Source organism: Ursus arctos, chromosome X (assembly GCF_023065955.2).
Source record: "Ursus arctos isolate Adak ecotype North America chromosome X, UrsArc2.0, whole genome shotgun sequence".
Classification (NCBI taxonomy): domain Eukaryota; kingdom Metazoa; phylum Chordata; class Mammalia; order Carnivora; family Ursidae; genus Ursus; species Ursus arctos.
In genome coordinates this window covers 108,297,994-108,317,754 of record NC_079873.1, presented here as the reverse complement: position 1 = coordinate 108,317,754, position 19,761 = coordinate 108,297,994, and the positions used below count along the sequence as shown (strand labels likewise).

Sequence of the window (19,761 nt, the reverse complement as noted above, 5' to 3'; positions counted from 1 at the left end):
GATAAAGCACATGGTTTTGCATCACAATCACAGACACTGAGAAATGCACAGGGAATCTGGGAGCCGCAGATGTCCACTGGCGAGTACTAATGAGCTATCCAAAATAGGCATGACACATGCCACCAAAAGGAAGAAAGAAGACGAAAAAATTAAAAACCCCATAAACAAACAACAACAAGAAAAAAAAAAAAACCTAGAATTGAGACCTAGCCTACCATTTTAATGTTTCCTGATGCGGTTGAGCATGAAAAAATTGAGTCCAATGGGATCAGGTAGGATAGACAGAACCAGGTCCTAGAACAACGTGTGCCTGCCATGGTGGGGCATGGACTTCTGAAAAAAACAGGTTGCCAAACGGCCTCCCCAGTGAGAACACCGTCCCAACAGATACCGTTCCCTCAAACCAGCCGCACCCCAGCTGGCTCTCCGGTAGGTCAGGATTTCAGCTGCAGGCCACTTCAGCCACCTCCAGCCTGCAGCTGAACTCACTCCAGGCAAGCTGGGGCCAGCAATTAACCCTCTAGGTCACGGTTTCCCTCAAGGGACGTGACACCTGGTTCTGAAGTTTTAGCAAGATCCCAGGCTGAGTTCTCCTGCATTCCACTGGCTTGTTTATTAAGCCCCACATCTACTAAAACTGTCAGAAAATTTTCAAGCTGGTTTCTCATGACCAAAAACATAATCCTATAATCCTCAAAAAATATTTTGAACAGATAAACAGCACAGCGTAATATCTGACACAGCCAGGCACCTGCAGGCCAGGCTTCCCCCAGAGCATGGGCCTCCACACAGCACTTCTAGTTAGTGGGCAACCCCCCAACGGTGCAATTAACCCTTTCATGTCAGTCATCATCCCAACCCTCCCTTGGAACCAGGGTGATGTTTTTAAATTTTTCCTAGTAGGGTGCAGGTTATGCACAAAAAACAATAGGTCCCTCTGGAATAGGTGTTAATTTTCAACAAAGACTGTTGTCGGTTGACCCAAGTGCCCAAATGGGGTACTTTGATGATATTTCCCTATGGAAATCCCAAATACAGATTTTTTTACCTCTAGATAATTAAAAGTTAGGGACGCCTGGGTGGCTCAGTTGGTTAAGAGTCTGCCTTTGGCTCAGGTCATAATCCCAAAGTCCTGGGATCGAGCCCCATGTCAGGCTCCTTGCTCAGCGGGGAGCCTGCTCCTCCCTCTGCCTGCTGCTCCCCCTGCTTGTGCTCTCTCTCTCTCTCCCTCGCAAATAAATAAATAAAATCTTTTTTTAAAAAAAGTTAAATATTAGAGTCTGATTTTATTTTTTAAAACACTCTCCCATTTAGGGGCTCCTGGGTGGCTCAGTCATTAAGCATCTGCCTTAGGCTCAGGGCATGATCCCAGCATTCTGGGATCGAGCCCCACATCGGGCTCCCTGCTCCGCTGGGAGCCTGCTTCTTCCTCTCCCACTCCCCCTGCTTGTGTTCCCTCTCTCGCTGGCTGTCTCTCTCTCTGTCAAATAAATCAATAAATCTTAAAAAAAAAACACTCTCCCATTTAATGAAAGGTTTGGGGTCTGTTTTGGTTGATATTTTCATTAAATACTACTTAAAATTTGATCCTGGGGACTTTTGAATTTTGAGAGTTTACATATATCTGAAAGAAAACTGACAATGAAGCAAAAGCCCTTATTAAATATGGAATGAGTACAATATTCCACCTGCCCAATAATGTAACTTCTAGCAACCTCAACCAACTGAAGCTCAAACAGGACCGTAACAGTAAATGAACCTTCAACAAAACAGCTGTAGCAAAGGGCATGGACTTTACTGTGTAGTAGACAAAAAAAGCTACCCTCTGACTTTTCATCTAGAAACTATTATTTTTGAATTTTGTGTGATATTTAACCAATTTCCTTATCTGGTTTCCCCTGGTAACCTTCCATTCCTTCTAAAATTACAATCCAATTAGACACAGTGAGCCGGTGAAGGAAGAACACTGTGAGAAATAGTTTCACTGAAAAATGAATCCCAAACAGAGGAAAGAAGTCACTAGAAGAGCCACAAGAGCCTCAGCAAACAACCCTCCACACCTTAGTGGCCCCTGAATGCCCTGACAAGGGCTTACAAATACAATACAATCCAGGATATTCCAAGTAGTTATCAAGACAGGGTTAAATCAGGTTCAGCGCTCTCTGTTGAGTAAAACAGAGAAAGTACATAAGGCAGTTGAGAAATTTTTCAACTTTCATCAAGCAAAGGGATAAACTGCAGTTATGTGAAAAATGCAGTTGCAGAGAATACCCCATTCCTTCACAGAGAACATTCCATCCCCTATAGAGCTCTATGATAAACAGTAAGAATGGTTCTCCCTTAATTGAGCACCTTCACTCAGTGCCTGTTCCTGGGTTCAAATCCGGGATTGCCAGGCTCCAAATCCTTTCCATTATTCAACAATTCAACAATAAAAAGAACACCTGATTAAAAATGGGCAAAGGATTTGAACAGACATTTCTCCAAAGAAGATAGAAAAATGACCACTGGGTACATGAGAAGATGCTCAACATCAATAGCCATAGTGGGACTACAAATCAAAATCACGGTAAGATACCACTTCACACTCACTAGTTGGGCTATAATCAAAAAGATAGATAACAGCAAGTGTTGATGATTATGTAGAGAAATGGAAACTCTTATACACTGCTGGTGGGAATGTAAAATGGTGCAGCTGCTTTGTAGAACAAGCTGGCAGCTCCACAAACAGTTAAACATAGAGTCACCATATGACCAGCAATTACACTCCTAGGTATAAACTTGAGAGGAAGAATGACAAAAATATCCATGCAAAAACTTGTACATGAATGTTCATAGCAGCACTATTCATAATAGCCAAAAAATGGAAGCAATCTAAACATCTATCAACTGATAAATGGACAAATAAAACATGGTATATCCATACCATCATATTACTCAGCCACAAAAAGGAATGAAGTACTGATCCATAGTACAACATGGATGAACCCCAAAAACACCATGCTAAGTAAAGGAAGGCAGTCACAAAAGACATTTTGTATCACTCCATTTATAAGATACGTCAACAGGCAAATTTGTAGAAACAGAAAGTAGATTAGCAGTTACCAGGGGCTGGGGGAGTTGGGTGGGGGGAAATGAACAGTGATGGCTAGGTGATCCAGGGTGACTTTTGGGAGTGATGAAAATGTTCTCAAATTGATTGTCATAATGGTTTTGCAATTCTGTGAATACACTAAAATGCCAGAAATGTACACCTTAAATAGTGGAAATATATGGTGTGTGAACTAAATCTCAATAAAGCTGATATATATGAAGGTATGATTTTTGCCTCAAGCAGTGTATCTGAGGGATCCTCAACACAACTTCTTTGCCACGAAATTTTTTAAATTGTTTATGAAACACTGTTGGTTTTGGAATAATGCTCGACAATGCACTTCTGCTTCTTGAAGTGTGTGCTCTTTCAAAGATGCTGAGTAAAGCCAAGATCGCATGTTGTTATTTATTCCCAGCAACAGGAAAAAATATTTAGTAATTATATTTCATGGTATGATATATTTATACTAAGGCACGGAGGCAAATGCATCTTGGCATGTGGAAGTTTTTTCTTCACATTTTTAATTGATAAACTTATTGCTCTATTATAAAACAATGCATAATCAGCATGGAAAATATGGAAAAATGCAGAAGACATAAGAAAAAAAGCCAGTCAACGCTATTCCCACCCACGAGATAACAACTGTTAACATTTTGGTTTATTTTTTCCCCTTGTTTCGCAATGCATATTTTTTTCACATAGTTGTGATCACATGATATATTTCACCATTTATCTACTGTCTGCTTTCATGTGAGCTTTGAGGAACAAACCTACTAAAACTTGGACCAGAGCACTGATCTTTCTGCCCAGATTCCCATCCCCTTGCTTACCTTCTTTTTCCTGGAGCTCAACACCACCACCACCCATGCCTGAAGACAATGAGGCCATTAGGAAGAAAAGCTACCAAACAAAGCTTGAAGTGCCCATCATCTTGAAGTGCCCATCCATCACCATGAAGCTTACTGTTGTCTCTCCCAGGCTTACATAAAATGAATCGGTACAACAGCAACAGTTCAATTTCACCTTTATAAAGGAGGTCATGAATACAAATGGAGACTCTAAGGAGACTCAGCTCTCTTGTAATCAAGTATTTAACCCCCTTACCAACTTACAGGAGATCTGCCATGATGTTGCCATCTCCTCGATAGATGATCTCTTTGATGTTGTTAGTAGAACACCAGACACAGTGACCTGTTCTCCAGAAAATGGAAGGCCGCTTCTCCATTGTTAGGGCATGATCATTAACAGTGTAGTACCGTTCCAGGCCAAACATCGTATTTTAAAAACCAATGACACAAATTGTATCTATAAGGCTTCAGGAAACAGAAGCTCCATCTATTCCAAAGTCCCCAGCCAGCAAAAGACAGGTAAATCAAGAGCTTGCAGATGTAAAGGTTCAGAAAGACACCGTGCATGGGAAATGCGTACTTACAGCGCATATATAACCGTGTTGGAGGAAGTGCAATTAGATCCAACAAAGCCCAAAGCCCCGCAATTGAAAATGCTTTGTGAAGGTAAGACCCACACGTGCACTGCAAGATTTAACAAGGCAGCAGCCATGATTCAACAAGGCAGCACCTGAAGAAGTTGTTAAGGTGTTTGGTAGACACCAGACAAAAAGAGACCTGTTGCTAATACCCTTATGAATCATAAGTCCCAATTTTCTCTATTATGTGCTCATTATTAAAGTGCCTTAGCCTTTCTTTTATATAGATGGAAATAGCGTGGTTTTTTTTAAAGGAATAAGTCACCTTAAGCCAGTTGTTGTTTGGATCTAGCTGTGATCAAAAGAACTGTTAGGACAAAAGCAGAAAGAAACCAATTATGCAAAGCCTGTAACATTAGTCATTAATAGCATCTTGTGGGAGAACCAAATGTAATAAGATGGGTACATAGTATGAAGTCTAATTAACCCATTTTGTCAGGGACTACTGTACTAAGGAAAGCAAAGTGAAAATGTGTGTACTTGTAAATCCGAAGGTTGAATGTTATGAACAAAGCTCTCAACTCATGCAATTTTCTGAAATGACCTGAAATTGAAGAAGCCGGTGCAGTAGACAGGAAAATATTTTATTAAAACATGGGAAGAAGCACAACTCAACTTGTGAGAAAATAGAGTGTCACTGAGAGACCAGCTCAGGAGGAATAGTTAAATGGATGTTTTTGTAGAGTTTACTACCTTCGCCCTGATCAACAAGCACTTTTCAAGTGAACTGAAGTCCTAAGGAACAGGCTTCCTATGTAACATAGGGTGTCTGGAGGTCAGTAAACAAGTGACTGAATGCAAAGGTCCCTTCCATGGCTAATATTTATCAAATGTACTAATTTCTATCAAAGCAGCCATGAGTCCAAGCACCCAATACTCTGACACAGAAAAGACAAATAAATATGGGAAAATATGGCATCATCATTTCATACCTTTTCTCAAACCTAGTCTTGCAGTATCAAGAGAACTGGAAAACACCATGATGTCACTGTGTTTCATGCTGCGGGTGGGAATTTACAGGTTATTCTTCAGGCCATTCTGTAGTTTCCATTTGGAGCAGAGAAAAATAATTTGGAAGTTCATTGTCAATTTCAGTTTGTCATCTTTCTATATCAAAGACAGATGGGATTGGATGCAAACATATGGGAAGATATTTTTTTCTAAGCCTAAAATGTCTTGGATATTTGTATATTTTCTCATTATTATACAGGGCTGGGTTGTCACTTGGCTGTCACCTTAATTTCGTCTGGGACATAGAGTGTCCAGCCCTAGGTTAATGAAGAATATAGGAAACAGCTTTATAAAGCAGGCTGGGTTTTCTCTGCCCTTCATAAAAACTACTTTTGGCCACTGTGCTAAGGCAGTTCCAGCTGCACTTTTCTAGTGCCTCCCTCTCAGGAAACTTCAGACTGTACATCAGCTTATGGGATGTTTCATGGCACAACTGCTCGCAAAATTGATCTCTGTTGTCTTTCCGTTTGTATATTCATACCTCTTATTTCTGAAATTAAACCAGTGTCTTTATTTCATATTCTCTGCAATCAGCACTTGAAGTTTGTTTACCACAAAACATATCTTGCCTTCATTTTTTGAGAGAGGGAAGGGGGGCGTACGGGCAGAGGGAGAGACAGAATCTTAAGCAGGGTCCGCGCCTAATACAGAGCCCAATGAGGGGCTCAATCTCACAAGCCTGAGATCATGACCTGAGACCTGAGCCAAAATCAAGAGTTGGATGCTCAACTGACTGAGCCACCCAGTCGCCCCACATTTCTTGCTTGTAAATATGCCAAGAGTCTACCTTATCCAGCTGCCAGCACTGCCCACCACTAAACACTGTAACATGAGATACTTTCTTGTACAGTTGGCAGGACTGGCTTGTTTTGCCCATGTTCAGTGGTAGGAGATTAAATGTGTTTCCTCCTAAGAAGTCAAACAGGGTACCATTCCAGCTTTTTTTAAATTAAAATGAAACCATGAAAGATCAAGTAGAAAATACCAAAGAACATTCATCTTTTCTCCAAATGGACTAGTCTTTTGTAAGCACAAGAACAAAAGAAGAAACCATAAAAGATATATGGTCCTAACAATTAGAAAACATCAACCTTCTGTATGTTGAAACAAAATTAAACTGCAAACAAGAAGCTGGAAAAAAATGTATCTGCCAATCAAGTCTGACATACACAAAAAAGGGTTAATATTGTTAATATACAAAGAACTTTTATAAATCAATGAGAAGGGACAAGCATTCTAACAGATAAATAGGCAAAGGCAAACATGCACTGTTGATTGTCTAACTCAGCAAGCGTTCCCAGCACCACCATCCCTCTCCTGCCCACATCACTGGCAACCGGGGGTCGTAATGTGACACAATCATGCAAGCAACTATCTGCTGAAAGAGAGGAGCATTTCTAGGAAAATTTGTTTTCTTGACTAAAAGTACAGCTGTCACCCATATTCCTTACCTCATTCTTCCTGCTTTGGACAGGGATGGGATGGCTGAAGCTGGGGCAGTCATCTTGCAAATATGGTATCATTGAGCTACTAAACCAATACCACCAGCAGCTGGTTACTTCCAGACTCCTGTCTGTGTCAAGAAAACATGAACCCTTATGAGTTTCAGCCACAATTAATGAGGGCTTCAGATACTGTGAACCAAAAACATTCCTCACGGATGTTCCTTATATGATTAAGCAAGTCATACTGAACAGGTGAGATAGACAATAAGCAGAAACACTGTTTTACCTCACAAATAATATATTAAAAATAAAATAGCAACCTTAGACATTATGCCAAGTGAAATCAGCCAGTCACAAAAGGACGCGTATCTTATGAATCTATTTATATGCGATGCCTAGAATAACAGAATTCAGAGACAGAAAGTGAAATGGTGATCTCCGGGGCTGGGGAGAGAGGGAGGGGAGAATGGGGAGTTAGTGTTTAATGAACACTTTCAGGTTGGGAAGGTGAAAAAGTTCTGGAACTGGATGTTGGTGATGGTTGTACAACAATGTGAATGTACTTAATGCCACTTAACTATACACTTAAAAATGATTAAAATGATAAATTTTATGTTATACATACTTTACAATAGTAAAAAATACAATAAAATCAGAAAAAATAGAATAGCAATGCAATACAATTTTTCAATTTTAAAAACTGACTAAATTTGAATTTTTAAAAATTCTGTTAATGATGGTACACAGTATTTCTGAGTGTGGGGAAACAAGGAATCTCGCATGCTACTATTGGGAATCTGAATTGGCGGCCAGACCACTTTAGAGGAACTATGGTAAACTGTACCCCCAAATCTTATAAATATTCATATGCTTTGGCACAGTGATCCAACTTCCAGGAATGTAGCCAATAAAATATCAGAAATATAATGTTTTAAGTCTAAAGATTCGTAATAGCATTTTTTATAATATCAAACCATTTGAAGTAACTTATGCATTGAGAAAGGGGTTTGTTTAAACACGTTGCTCTCCCTCCCTTCCATGGAACACTGCACTGGCACGGTGAACAATAGTGTAGGTCAGTGGCTCTTCAACTTTGCTGCATATTTGAACTGCCTGGGGGAGATTTTATAATTCCCAGGACCACAATAATTCATATCCATTTCCATTAGGACTTCTGGAGGTGGAACGCAGACACCAGTATTCTTTAAAGCTCCCCCACCCTTACCCCTCCCTGAGATCCCACTGTGCAGCCAAGCTCAGGAACCACTGATGTAGATTTCTATTTAGTGACATGGATACAACATAAATATTCACTAGAATTTCTTTCATGATAAAAGTAGATTATAGAACAGTCTGTATAGCATGAGCTCATTTAAAAATATAAATGTGTGGGACTTCTGAGTAAAGATGATGGATTAAACACCCACATTTGCTTTTACTTCTTCCTAAAATGCCACTAAAACAACAATAAAAGATTTTTAAAAGGTCCAAACTGACAAGGAAAAAATAATGGAAGAAGGGAAAACAGCAACACAATTTTGGAAGCTAGAAAGCATCTGAGTGGTGACTTAGTAGAACCAAGAAAGCCAAATCCTGAACTGACAGTAGGGAAAGCTAAAAAGTAACCCAATTTATAATGCTGAACCCCTACTCCTGATGATAACTTAATTGGGGGAAACAGGTAGCTCTGGCAGGTTGGAAGGAAAGGTCACTTGAAAGTATACTTAGAATGCAGTTAAAACTCCAGGTCCCTCCCCTAACCCCAGCTGGAACGGAAGGTTTATTTTCTGGAGAGGCTAGAACAGCAGGTCTCTAGACAGGGGGCATCGGACACAGTGGTGGGCTGGGGGTGCTGTAACTGAAAGCAGATGGCTTCAGTGAATGCCAAGTCTCCAGCTCTCTTCTACTCCGTTCCCATGTGAAGTCCTTCCCCCAGTACCTCAGAATGTGACTGTATTTGGAGACAGGTCTTAAAGAGGCAATGGAGTTAAAATGAGGTCATTAGAGTAGGCCCTAATCCAATCTGATTGATGTCCTCATAAGTAAATTTGGACACAGACACACATAGAAGAAAGACTCTGTGAAGTCACAGGGAGAAAGTGGCCATCTACAAGCCAAGGAGGGAGGCCTCAGAAGAAACCAGCCCTGCTGGCAAATTGTCTACAACTTCCAGTCTTCAGAATTGGGGGGCAAAAATTTCTGTTGCTTAAGCCACCCCAGTCTGTGGTACTTTGTGACAGCAATAAACTAATACAGTACTATACCAGAATTCCTCCCCAAATGGCCCAGCCAGACAACCTTGCAGTGAAACTCTAAGATGGCAAACCCATACCCTCAGAGCTTCCAATCAACTCTTGGTCCCCCACTCTTAAATATCAGCAGACATCCAAGGATTATCACACATCCATGGAACACTTCCAACATGAAAGGCAGAATCCAAAGTAAACAAACAAGAAATAAATGAAAAAGATTTAGAGAAAGCAGGAACTATTCATCAATGGGAAAAAACACTTCTAAGGTACTGATCAATACTACAACATGGATAAACTTTGAGAATATTATGCTAAGTGAAAGGAGCCAGACACAAAAGCCCACATAGTGTAGGCTTTTTTATTTGTATGAAATATCCAAAATGGGCAAACTCATAGAGACAGAAAGTAGATTAGTGGTTGCCAGGAGATGGGGGTAGGAGGGAACAAGGAGAGACTGCCAATGGGTATGGAGTTTGGGGGTGGAGTTATGAAAATGTTCTGGAATTAGATAATGATCATGGTTATACAACTTTGTGACTATATGAAAAATTACTGAATTGTATACTTTAAAAGGGTGAATTTTATGGTACGTACCTTATGTCTCACTAAACTGTTATATAGATAAGATTATACAATAATATTCTCAGAGATATATGAAAAGATAGCACACACATGTAATGTAAACAGGGTGCTATAAACAAGAAACACTCAAAAAATAACTAAAAAGAGCTTCTGGAGGGGTGCCTGGGTGGCAGGGTCCCATCAGCCCACATGGGCTCTGCATTCAGCGGACAGTCTGCTTTAGATTCTTTCCCCTCCTTCTCCCTCTGCCCCTCTCACTTGTTCTCTCTCTCTCTCTTGCTCACTCGCTCGCTCTCTCTCTCTCAAATAAATAAATAAATCTTTTTAAAAAAGGAGCTCCTGGAAATTTAATTACATTAAATTTTTTTTAATTCAATATAAGGATAGGAATATAAAATTGAGACAATCTCCCAGAAAGTACAGCAAAAAGATAAAGATCAAAATGACAGGAAAAAAAAGTTAAGAAAATTAGAGGACCAGTTCAAGAGATACAGCCCAGAATTATAATGGCAGAGCAATAGAGACAATAGAGAGAAAAGAGGGAAAGTGTATTAGTTATCTATTGCTACATAACAAATTCTCCCAAAACTTGGTGGCTTAAATAACAATAATCACTTACTATCTCTTGTGGTTTCTATGGGACAGGAATTCAGACACGGCATTGCGGGGACTGTTTGTATTCCACAATGTCTGGGCCTCAGTTGGAAGGCTCCAAGCCTGGAGACTGGAATCATCTGAAGGTTCATTCATATGTCTAGTGGTTGATGCTGGCTGTTGACTGAAGGTCTAGCTGGGCTGTCAACTGACACACCCATGTGGCCTGGGCTTTCTCACAATGTGGTGGCTGGATTCCCAGAATAAGTGTTCTGAGAGAGATAAAAAAGAGAGAGAAGAGAGAAGAAAGAGGAAAGAAGGGAGAGGAAAGAAGGAGAATGAGAGGGAGAGGGAGGGAGAGATGGAAGAAAAGGGAGAGAGGGAGAGAGAGAGAGAGAGGACACACCCAGGCAGAAAGCATATTTCCTTTTATGACCTAGCCGTGGAAGTTGCACAGTGTTACTTCTGCCACATTCTATTGGTTTGAGGCAGTTACAAAGTCTACTTGTGCTCAAAGGGAGGGAATATAGACTACCACTCCTTGGAGGAATGTCAAGGTCACACTGTTAACAGAGTATATAGGGTGGGAGCTAAATAGGCATCACCATCTTTGGAAAATACAATCTGCCCCACAGGAGAAAAACTTGAAAGAAATATCAAAATACAAGAAAATTTTCCAGAACTGAAAGACATGACTTCCAACTTGATGAAAATAGAACCACATTAAGTCCTCTCACTGAGAAATTTCAGAACATTGAAGTCAAAGAGAAGACCCTACAAGCTTTTGTTAGTTTTTTGACTGCCCTATATCTTTTCTCCTGTAACCTTCCACTACCCCACTAGGGAAATTATCCATCTGCTTCCCCTACCTCGGGAGAATGCACTTGCCCCAGGCCAATCAATAAACCTCATATTCCTGAACGTGCTGATTGGTTCAGGGATGGACACATTTCACAAATAAAGCCAAGTCCGGCTCTTTTTCAGGGACTGATATAGATATTGGTTATGAAGGGGCCTCTTCTGAGACTGTAAGCACCAGAAACAATGTAAGCCTAGAGCTGCCAAGGGCTGTCTTTGCAGCCAAGTGTAAGAGGCCTGCTTGAGAATGAAGCCAACACTAAGGGAAGTAGAGCCAAGAGATGGAAAGAGAAAAACAGAATTGACATGATATTGCTTGAATGCCTAGAACTCGCTCTACTCTAGGCCATCCAAGATTATGTAAGCCGACAAATCCCTTTTGGCTTAAGCTCATTTAAGTTTCTGTCACTTAAACCAAGAGTTCCAATCAATTCAATAACTCAGTGCATTGGTATTTCAGAGGAGAATAACCATAAGAGAGGGTAATCACCAGAATATGCTAAATTTGTCTGTTTCCCAAGGGTAGATTCCAATAGTAGCAAGCATTCCTAGCTCACTCAAGAAATTCAAGTAACAACTATAAAAGCTTTTGCCCCCAGGATTTACTCACATTTCAGTGAGATCTTTTAAGTGAATAGAGAGAGGTCCTATTACTCTATCAAGTAATTTTGTATTTATAATTCAATATGATTGATGTGTGTACATAAGTTAATTTTTAAAAGGCAGTGTTATTTTCAGAAACGGCAATATATCCTAAATGTGAACTCTAAGATACATGGTAGAGATGAAGACATGTTAAAAAGGAGGTTATAATTCTGATCTGCTAAGTATTGCAAATCCTTTGGAATCTCTTAAATTTTCCAAACATTACTGTATAACTGTTATAATTAACTACTGTTCAGGGACACCTGGGTGGATCAGTCGGTTAAGCGTTTGCCTTTGGCTCAGGTCATGATCCAGGGTCCTAGGATGTAGTCCTGCATCCGGCTCCTTGCTCAGTGGGGAGCCTGCTTCCCCCTCTGCTTCCGCCCTCCCCCCTGCTTGTGCATGCTCTCTCTCTCTGACAAATAAATAAGTAAAATCTTTAATAAAAAAACATTTATTACTGTTCATAGTCTGTGTGTATATATACACACACACACATACACATACATATATATATTCTCTTCAGGATACATTTTAAAAATTAAAAGTGAAAAAATGTTTTCAAACACTGTTGCTATGAGCTTACATGGAACTCAGATTAGTGTGAGGTTCTACTTTGGTATAGAAAAGGGGAAAGAAGGAGGATAGAGAGAAGGAGGAAGGAAGAGAAGGAGGGAAGGGATAGAGAGAACTTGAATTGTTAATTATAAACATAATTTCAAATTTTTGGGTGTAAAAATACAAGGCAGAAGATTTTTGCATAATTATAATTCTATCAAGCCAGGTTTCCAAATAGATATGTTCTAAGCTTGGTATAAACAAATGGTAACTCAGGGTATGCGTTTCCCCACTATAGTAACTCAGAGGAAAGAAAGTTTTCAAAATCAGTTAGCTTTACCTTTGGAGTTTAAGATAATAACTGTTTCCAGAATGAAGAATCAAATAAACCATGTATTACTAGACATATGTGAGGTCAGTTTAAGTGGATTTAGAGTCATCCAAACACTTGATCCAGATTTTTGCTTTTGTCTATCTGCTATTCACCGTGGAAGATATAGAGTCAACTAGGACTTTTCAGGAAAGTTATAAACCAAACAGTATTCTAAATCACCAACTATGATTCTTTGGAATTGACTTTCAAAAAGAGGTAAAATACATGAAATTATTGGTTCTGTCTCCATTTCTTGGATAAAAAAAGAAGATATTTGAAAGCACATTTTCCCTATGACCTATAGAAACTAGACAGTTGTTTTGTCTCAGATACTGCTTAAGGATTTTACATATTTTATCACATTTAATTGTCACAAAATCCTATGTGATGAGTACTATTACTGTCTGCACTTTAGAATGGAGGAAACAGAAGAATAGAGTTATTAACTTGCCAGAGGTCTGACAACTAATAAATAGAATGACCAGGATCTGAAACCTCATAATCTTAACCACTTCTCTCTAGTGCCTCCAACTCAGAACTGGTTTGAAAACGTCCCCTGGAAACAGCTGATGAGTCAGAAAAAAAAATCTTACTTCATCCTGTCTGACAGAAAGCCTCATTTAATATAGAAGTGGAAATACCAGCCACCTAATAAAATAAAATCTCCTTCTATTCGGTAAACATCTACTCAGATCAAACCATTTTTTAAGAATGTAAAGTATAAGGAAATTTCATTGTTATAAATATCCAATTCATGAGAGTAAGAAAACATCTGGGTCTAATTAATCATTATAAACTTTGCATTTTCATATTCAAAAAGCAATCAAATATACTCTGTCCACAATCAGCTAAGAGTGAATTATGGTAATTCATGCATATTAGCTTATCACAACACATAACAAAAAGCAGCATTTCTTGTCTTTGTTTTTATTTTATCCAAGTAATGAATGTAAATGGTAACAAACCAAAGGGTACAGAAAATCCTAGGCAAAAGCCTACAGATCCCCTCCTACTACACCCTTCCCCAACCCTAAACCCACTTCTCAAAAGCAATCTACTTTTCCTATTTCTGCTTTTAGCTCTCTGGAAGTATGGGTGATATGCTTAGATATCTATTTCTTGATTTGTATCTGTTGAATCCCTGGTAGCCCTGAAATGAAAGAAGCTCTTAACTCACAAGATCCCTCTGGCCCTTTCTCATCTCCCTTATTGTTGATCTTTGTTATTTTTAGTCTCTCTCTGGTTACCTTGGTAACTTTAAATACTGTACTTAAAGCTCTATTTCTAGTTCCATCAACTTTTGATTGTATCTCTTGGACAGAATGTAAATACAGGCGATATTGACAGTATAGAAGGTGGAATGTGGACAGGGCTGGCTTCCTAGGTATGCGACCTGTGCAATCACACCGAGCCGAGAAGCACTAAGTACTTGGTTTAATGTTCTACTGTCATTGTCTTGAAATCCTTAAGTTATTAATGAAGATCTTAAAAACAGAAAAGGTATGCCTTGTTCATGGTCAAGTGATCTATGATTTGGTATAATTGCAACTAAAATCTCAACAGATTTTTTTTAAGGGTACTCAATAGATGCATTCTAAAATTTATATGCTTTAGACTATCCAAGGTTTGCCTTAGCTATATCATATGTCAACAATTATTATAAAGCAACGTTAATGTGATATTGGTATAGGGATAAAGAACTGAAAAATAAAACAGAATAGAGTGGAGAAAGAGACCCATAAATATATAGAAATGATAAATGCCAGGAGTAGTGTTACAGAAACAGGATAGACTATTCAACAAAGGATGCTGAGACAACTGGATATGCTACCATATGCCATACTCACAAATCAGTTGTTGATGGATTAAAACTCCAATACGAAAAAACAAAACTAAAAAAATCTTAAAACAGTATAGCAGGATATCTTTATAAACTCAAAGTAAGGAAGTGTTTCTTAAATAAGACACATAAAGCAATGACAATTAAAGAAACTATTGATAAATTTGACTCCTTTGAAATTGTTAACTTTTGTTCATCAACAAAGAAAGAAGGTAAGTGATGATCTAGGAAAAGATATTTGCCACAAATATGCCTAGAATACATAAAAACCCTTACTAATCAATAAGAAAAACAGCCAAGCAGAAAATTGGGCAAAAGACACGAATCAACACTTCACAGAAGAAAAATGAATAGCACATAGCCATGTAAGATACCTCAACTCATTAGTAATCAGGGAAATACAAATTATAATACAATTGGATATCATTTCATATCCAGTAGGTTGTCAAAAATTAAGAAATCTAATAACATCAAATGTCAGGATGAAGATCACTGGGAACTGCTGGTGGAAGAACAAACAGGTAAAAACACTTTGGAAAACAATTTGGCACTATGTTATAAAGCTGAAATTCAAAACCTGAAAACAGCAATTCTACTCCAAGGAATATGGCCTAGATATGCTTGTATATGAGTGCCACACTTATACCTACACAGTTTGCAATAGCAAAAAATAAAAAGGGGAAAAATCAAATGTCCAACAACAGGAGAATACAAACAAATGGTGGAAAATTCAGACAATGAAATATTATATAGCAGGGAAAATGAATTCACTATACATGCAACAACATGAATGAATTTTATGAAGACAATACTGAGTGAAAAAAGCAAGTAACAATGCTATTTCAGTATTTCATTTTTATAAAGTTCAAAAATACGCAGAGATTTACATAAACATAAACACAAAATGCAGGGTAATAGCTACTTCTGGGGGAAGGCACGGAGATGGAAGAGGGAGTATAGAGGTGGATGTACCACCCAGAGCCCTGGCTGAGACAGATAAGTTTTCTTGTTCTCCCCATTCCCTAGAAGGTGAAATTTCTCTAGTTTGCTTTTCATTTAGGCTGCCTCACTCAGTTTTATGTGGGGGGTCTCAGTTCAACTCTCCATGTTATGCAGTCTCATGGGCTTATCTCCTGTCCTGCCTCAGTCATTGCATTCTAAACCCTTTGTTATTGAGATTGGCATTCATAACAGTGATAGGTTCAGCCCCATCTCCAGTCACCCTCTGGTTTTCAGCTCCATTTGATCTATTCCCCAGGAATTGTCCTTACTTTCTTTTGAGTTCAGATATGCTTTTCAAAGGATGTTTGTAATAGTTTGTCCAACATTCTCTGATGGATTTTGACACAGAACTTACATCACTCTTCCAAGCTCTTCTATGAAATTAATCTTTCCCAGTTTTCTACTTCTACTTTGGTCAATTTTGGTCATCACATAATACAAAGAAATCAGTAAAACCCTCCGTGTTTTCAAATCTGCTGTCAAAGACCTGTATGTAATAATTGACTGATAATTCTATCACTATGTTACATATGAGCTTATGTCTTCTTTCTGCTTATAAATTTTACTGTATTTTGTTTTTTCTGCTTTTTTCCCTTAATCAGTCTAGCAAAAGGGTTTATCTAATTTATAGGTTTTTCAAAGAACAAGCTTTTGTATTTTTATCCTATGTACTACCATTTTTGTTTCCTAATTTATTAACTCTAACTTTCGTTTTTCTTAATCACTTTCTCATAGTTTCTCCTAGTTTCTTTCATTGTTCTTTTTCTAAAAAAATTTAGATGAGGACTTAGTTTATTTTTCACCATTTTTTTAAAATGAAAATATCTAAGGCCATGGGTTTTCCCCTAAAATATATATATATAAATTACTCCCTTTCTAAATAGTTTTCAATTTTCTTTTTTCTTTGATCCAGAGATTATTTTAAAATGTTTTTTTGAATATCTAAGTTGAGGAGTGCCTGGGTTGCTCAGTCGGTTGAGCATCTGCCTTCAGCTCGGGTCATGATCCCAGCGTCTGGGGATCAAGCCCCATGTCAAGCTCCCTGCTCAGCATGGAGCCTGCTTCTCCCTTTCCTCACTGCTCATGCTCTCTCATGTTGTCTCTCTTGATCTCTTGCTCTCAAATAAATAAATAAAATCTTTAAAATAAACAAATATCTAAGTTGATAAGTCTATATTATATACTTCAAATTTTATTTAAATTGGATCAGTGAATAAATCTGTAAAGGAACTACTTTTAAATTTCTTTCGACTTTCTTTTTAGACCAACTCATGATTTATATGTAAATATTCCATTACTTCCATGTTTACCAAACCACATACAGCTATTAACTCAAGTCTATTTATTATGTTATTCAAGGTCTCTATGAATCAGTCATGAATTGTGTTCAGCTGCTAGAAAGAGAACCAGTATGACAGTAGCTTATACAAGGCAGAGGTTTATTCTCTCTCTCCCTCCCTCTCTCTCTCTCTCTCTCTCTCACACACACACACACACACACGCAAATTTGGCAATAGATGGCCCAGAACTGACATGGCAGCTCCCTGTCATTAAGCTCTGGGTTCCTTTTATCTCTCTGCTTTGCAATTTTGAGTGCTACCTTCCATCCTCAAAGTTGTTTCATGACCAAACAATAGCTGTTGCTGTTTTAGCCATCACATCAAACATGCTAAGAAGGAAGAGGAAAGGGGAGGGGTGAAAGAGATCTTACAGTTGAGGCAGCCCTCTTTAAACAGCTTTCCTAGAACCCCCACCTAATGATTTCTGTTTATAAATCAGTGACTGCTCCTAATTTATGTATTGGCAGCTATGTTATTTACTGCACATAGGTTTATGTTTATGTTTATCATAACCTTGCCTTTTATAATTACATAATTTCCTTCTTTGTCCTCTTTGGTGCTTTTAACATTAAATTCCTTCCACATTCTTTTTTATTTGTATTTGCCTAATAATTTTTGCCTATTCCCTAATGTCAAATGTTATCACTTTATTTAAGCACATTTATTTTCATTTATTTATTTTTTTAGAGAGAGAGAATGCACATGAGCAGGGGGCGACACAGAGGGAGAGGAAGAGAGGGAATCTTAAGCAGGCTGTACACCCAGCATGGAGCTCAACATAGGGCTCGATCTCACGACCCTGAGATCATGACCCGAGCCAAAATTAAGAGTCAGATGCTTCACCGAAAGAGCCACCCAGGTGCACCTAAGTGTATTTTTAATCTACATGAGAGTCTCTGTTTTTTACTGGGAGAAATCGGTCTATTCAAATATAATGTAAAGTCTGATGTGTTTGGTTTTGTGTTTTGCATCTTGCTTTATATTTACTATTTATCTTGTATTGCTGTTTGCTAATTTTTCCTTTCCTCTAATATACATATTTTGTTACTATTTTTTTTCTAAGACTTTATTTATTTGAATAAGAAGAGAGAGAACGCATAAGCAGAGAGAGCAGCAGGCAGAGGAAGAGGCAGAAGCAGGCCCCCCGCTGAGCGGGGAGCCTAAAGCAGGGCTTGATCCCAGGACCCTTAGATAATGACCTGAGCCAAAGGCAGACACTTAAACAACCGAGCCACCCACGTGCCCCTTGTTACTATTTATTTAAAATAAGGTATCAAGGGCACCTGGGTGGCTCAGTCAGTTAAGAGTCTGACTCTTGATTTTGGCTTGGGTCATGATCTCAGGGTCGTGAGATTGAGCCCCATGTTGGGCTTTGCACTGGGTGTGGTGCCTGCTTAAGATTCTCTCTCTCTTCCTCACTCTGCTCCCCCTCCCTACATATGCTTTCTCTCTCTCTAAAAATATAAAATGAAATATCAAAATGCTCCATTTCCTCCCCCATTTTTCTCCATGCCCGCAAGATAAAACATTTAGAATACTTTCACTCTACCCTATCCACCTCTCCCTATCTTTTAAAAGGCCTTTATTTCCACTCACTTCCCGTCTTCCAGCCTAAGCCCTACTGTTTTCCACACCTACACGTGGTGCTACAACATTTTGATATCCATTTGAAAAGAAAGTGAAGCACAACCCATACCTCCCACCTTATACAAAAGTTAAACTGAAGTGGATGATAGACCTAAACCTAAAAGCTGAAACTATAAAACTAGAAGATAACATAGGAAAAAAGCTTTACTACCCCGGCCTAAGAAAAGATTTTTTAGGTAGAGCACACAAAGCACAATATATAAAGAATAAATATATAAGTTGGACTTCATCAAAATTAAAAACCACTGCTCTTCAAAAGACAAACTAAGATAATGAAAAGACAAGCTACAGACAGGAAGAAAATATTCGAAAAACACATATGTAGCAAAGGACATGGATCAAGAATAACAAAAGAAACAAACCCATTTTTCCAATGGTCAAAAGATTGTTAGGTAATTTACCAAAAAGATATACAAATGGATAATAACCACATGAACTCAACTTGACTATTCATCAGGGAAGTGCAAATTAAAAACCACTGTGATATCACTACACACCTATTAGAATGACTCTTCTCAGAAATAACAAAACCAAGTGCTGGCAAAAATTATGAGCAAGATGTATGCACTGCTGATCAAAATGCAAAACAGTACAGTCACTTTTGAAAAGACGTTGGCAATTTCTTATAAAGTTAAGTACATACTTACTATATGACCCAGTGATCCCACTCCTGGGTATTCACTTGAGAGAAACAAAAACTTGTATTCACACAAATATCTCCAAACAAGTGTTTATACTAGGTTTATTAATAATCTCCCAAAAAATGAAACAACACAAATGGCTTCCAAATAGCAAATGGATGAAAAAACTGTGGTACCCGTACAGATACACAAAATGTGATACTACTCAGTAATACAAAGTAATGAACTGCTAATACATGCAACTACGAGGATGAATTTCAAATGCATTTTGCTAAGTGCAAAAATTCAGACTCAAAAGGCTACATATGAATACATAAATATGACATTCTAGAAAGGATAAGGCTGTATGGAAAGAAAAGAGATCAGAGTGATTGCCAGGGGCTGGGTGTGAGA

The 19,761-nt window shown here is 38.4% G+C and overlaps 1 long non-coding RNA gene across 1 annotated transcript in view; it reads right to left on the bottom strand.

Moving 5' to 3' along the window:
• The window catches only part of LOC130544177 (uncharacterized), a 144,967-nt gene that overhangs the window by 103,421 nt on the left and 21,785 nt on the right, over positions 1–19,761 (bottom strand). Inside the window, exon 2 of the long non-coding RNA XR_008960226.1 lies at positions 7,043–7,164. This is a non-coding gene — a long non-coding RNA (uncharacterized LOC130544177). The remainder of the gene's footprint in view (positions 1–7,042; positions 7,165–19,761) is intronic.